We start from the raw sequence: 4,262 nt of genomic DNA, 5'->3' as shown, positions 1-4,262 counted from the left end.
CCTCCTACCCGATCCTGATCTGCTGTCAATGAAGACTCTAGCTGCAGCACTCTTCTTTTATCCCCCCACAACTCTTCCTGTCTTCACTACTGTCTCATCCGTCCCCTTCTCAAAGGTTTCTGTACACGTGTAAACACAAACACACACATGATTTCCCAGCAACAGTTGAGAAACGGTTCAGTTCTGATAAACATTGAAGGGTAAACAGAAAAAATCAATGAGGGTTTACATGCTTGACTAACTTCTGAACACTGTTGAGTAAAGAGTTCTTTGCAGAATTAAATAAAAACAGCAATTTCACATTTCTGATGTACATTTTCTAATATGATTCCCTTGTTTTTTTCTTGCTTGAAAAATGTAGTCACCTATGGTTATTCTCAACCTTCTGAATAAGTATATTTCCACATAAACATATTGAACATGCACAAACACACAGACAACTGTTGAGGTAAAAGTCTATCTGGCAGGGTTTTTTGAGTTGCAGCATCAAGGAATTTTCTCCAATGACAATCTGATTCAAATAATTGTGATCTATCATTTTAATGTTTATTTCTTTCTTGAATTATATGATAATATATTTTTAAATAATTCAGATCATACTATCTCTCAGTGGACTTAATGATTTGCATGTTGTATATACAAATATGTCAACCATCAGAGATTTTGCCTGTTTATACAAAGGCATCTACCCCTTTAATTTGGTTGGTTGTATAAAGGCAATGAGGGCAATGTGGTAAATTAATGAGCGGGACTGCTTCATGTAAATTCTGGGTTGACGTGTCAGGTATTTAATTTGCTGGATTTGCCAAAAACAGATATATCTATATAGGTATTTTATCCATGAATTTCATATATTACAACTCTTTCATCTCTATTGATTGCAACAAAACATATTTTGTCAGAAAATTGGACTTAGTGTAGTTAGTATTTTAAGCTGGAGTACAGAAGACTCAAACCGAATTTTTATTAACATGACTTATCTTAAAGGATTTGTTTGATATTTGGGAAATACGAGATTCCACTTTCTTGCAGAGAGTAAGATGAGAAGATCAATAACAGTGTTATGCCTGTACCCCAAATATTGCAGCCACAAGACAGTTAGCTTAGCTTAGCATAAAGACTGGGTAACCTAGCTCTGTCTGCCAACATTACAGTGATGTCAAGACTCCAGGAAGTGACTGTGCACGGCCAAGAAACATATACACATTCAGCCCCCCATAAAACCATGTGGGGTTTTTGCATTTTGGTTTTTGTTGGGATCAAACAAACCAGATGTAACGTTTATCAGTGAGCTTCAGAGGTTCTAATAGACAGATCTGGTTACCTCTGGACAGAACCAGCTGTTTTCCCATTTCCTGTCTTTATGTTAAGCTAAGTGAAGTGGTATTGATCTTTTCATCTGAATCTCAACAAGAAAGAGCTCACAGTATTGTTGTAAACAATACTATACATTTGTCATTGTTTTTTAATTCAGTATTTAACTTTTACTCCAGTTCATTGTTCCTCAAGAAATCATATAGAGTGCCTATTTTGTGGACTATCCATAAGAAAATGAAAGTGTCAAAGTTCAGGACAGTCATCTGGCTTATGCATTTTGTTTTGCACTTTAAAGGGGTGATTTCCAGTTAAATGGACTGTATTGGATCTCTGATATCTTACACATTTGCTTTAAACTATTACATCTAACAGTACATTAATACTCTTTCTATCACTGACATGAAGAATCTACTAAAAAAAGAGACTCCTCTGTTTAACCCACAGATAAAAATGGACATTAAGTCTCTGCTCTTTACTCTTTGTTGTGACTTTCTTTTTCACTTCTGATAAGACTTGATTCAGCATAGAGCGGTCATAGTATGTCTTTGTTTGATAAGTAATAATAAAAGTAGGCCAGGCCAGAAAGCAGACCATCCTCAGCTGACACACAGCACAAGGCCTATTCTCTCTAATAATTAAACCTAGGCCACCGTGATCTCAGTGTGATTGATGATTTGTGTTTGTCAAAGCAAACAGCAGCAATCCACATACTCTCTGTAGTGAGCTCTGTGGCTTAGTGTTAATACAAAAGTCACAAAAATATATAGAAAATATATGTCATAGAAAATAAAATATTTGAATCTGAACTAATAGATGCAGTGCAGTTTTGTGTTTGTGTGTGTGTGTGTGTGTGTGTGTGTGTGTGTGAGAGAGAGAGAGAGTTAGACCAAACCAAATTATGATGAAAGAAAAAGAACAATACAGAGATTAACTAACAAAATGGAAACATATGTAGCTCTAAACAGACACAGTACACTGTGGCAATTTACCTGACCACAGTGTCTGATACAAAACTGAGGAGAACACTGACTAAGTACAGACTGAGTGAGCACAACCTGGCAGTGGACGTAGGCTGGCACAGACAGACCTGGCTGCCCAGAGAGGAGAGGTTCTGTGTTCTGAAAAGGATTTTTTCACGAAGATGCGAATAACTTCTCTGCCTCATTCTTCTTCAGCTAAGTCGACTCCACTGTTTTCTCCACTATGCTGCCAAGGATCAGCTTACTGTGAGACCTGCCAACAGAGCGTGAGGACAGCATCTGAGCCGAGGAACCGAGCCGGTCCCAAAGACGGACTGAAACACGTCCTCATCTACTTGCTTCCTTAAGCAACACAAGTAATAGGCTTAAGTCTGGGCAGAGACAGGTTATGAAAGTGTGTTCATTTCAGCTTCAGTTATTGTTGTTTGTTGTGAATTGATGGACCACAGAGTTCGTTTGTCTGTTATACTTCGAGGACTATTTGAAGTTTGCTGCCTGTTTTGTTGTGCTCACCACGCTAGAGTGTCCCACTTGGAACTGCTGTGTTTGTGCCACCGTGAGTGAGAAAGTAAGTTGTTTGACGATCGAAAATCAGACAACGTGCAGTACAGACTGTCGTCCGTATGCACGCTCTCTGTGGATAATCAACTGCCCTCCCCCCACACCACCACCACCACCACCACACACACACACACACACACATCTGGCGGTCAGATAACATGGGACACTTTAAAGTTTAAACTTACTTAATAACTACTACATATTGATAGTTGACCTCGGCATATTTGACAGTTGAGGTGCTGTGGGTCAGGAGTAGCTAGTTGTCGTCTCCTCAAAATGATGCCAGAGTGTGGGAGGACGTCCTTTTTAATGAATTAAATTTCTCTGTCCTCACATCTCTCTCTCACATCCTCGCAAGGAGGAGCTCAGATGCAAGAAAGAAACGCAAGTGAGGGAAGTGAGGAGACACGTTAGCATAATGAAAAGCTCCCTCTGTCTGAAACAAGTCGTTGTAGCTCCTGTCTCTTTAAGGCTCCCCTCCCGATGAGCCTACTCTGTTCTGATTGGATAGCGTCTGGAAGTCTGCCGAAGAGACTACATAAACAAACAATAGTTTTTCCTTCTATACTCAAAGTGTAAACATCTCCAATACATCTATACATATTCAAGCCCGAATCCGATTCAAAATATGCAAGCAGACAATGTGAACAGCCTGTGGAACAACAACCTCAACACAGAACAGACGGCCATTTGTGACCATGTGTGAACAATGTGATATCAGTTTGATGGGTAAGTAGCGGTCACTTTGCAAACAGGCTGAAACCCTGCTTTTTGACTTTCAGGGATCATTCTTATATATGTTCACCTCATGTTTTGGAACTTTGATCATGTTTAACTTAGACATCCGACATCATAACAGTATAAAAATAACAGAAAATCACAAAAAGCATGAATTGTCCCCTTGAACGCATGTGATGCATTTAGAGTTTTTGTTTTGCCAGTGGTCTTACAATAGCTTAAAACGCCCTCTTTATTACTACTACAGCTATCATTAATTGATCTATACGGGCTGTCAAATATTCTGAATCAGAACAGATTTGAAATTCGCTTCACTCTACATTGTTTAACATCCTACACATCACTCCACTGAGCTCATCATGATCAAATATAGGTATCTTTTACATTGTTTTCTGTGTAAAACATGTTTTTTCCCCAAACTACATACACAAAAAAGGGCAGGGAGCTGTGAAATGCAAAAAAGTGAGAGAATTTAGTATGCTCAATATGTGCACTGATTTTAAGAACACAGAAAAGGCTCAGATCAGCAAACACTCTGGATTGCTCTTCTACTGGGCTCTTCATACCATCCTAAAAGTCTCAAAGACAATCTACCAGTGGGACAATTCTTAAGCCTGAAGTGATCATGTTCCAGCCAAACTGAGTTTATCTCCAAAGACATGATTA

The sequence above is a fragment of the Thunnus maccoyii genome, chromosome 2 (assembly GCF_910596095.1).
Source record: "Thunnus maccoyii chromosome 2, fThuMac1.1, whole genome shotgun sequence".
NCBI classification, from domain to species: Eukaryota; Metazoa; Chordata; class Actinopteri; order Scombriformes; family Scombridae; genus Thunnus; species Thunnus maccoyii.
This window is presented reverse-complemented; position numbering follows the sequence as displayed.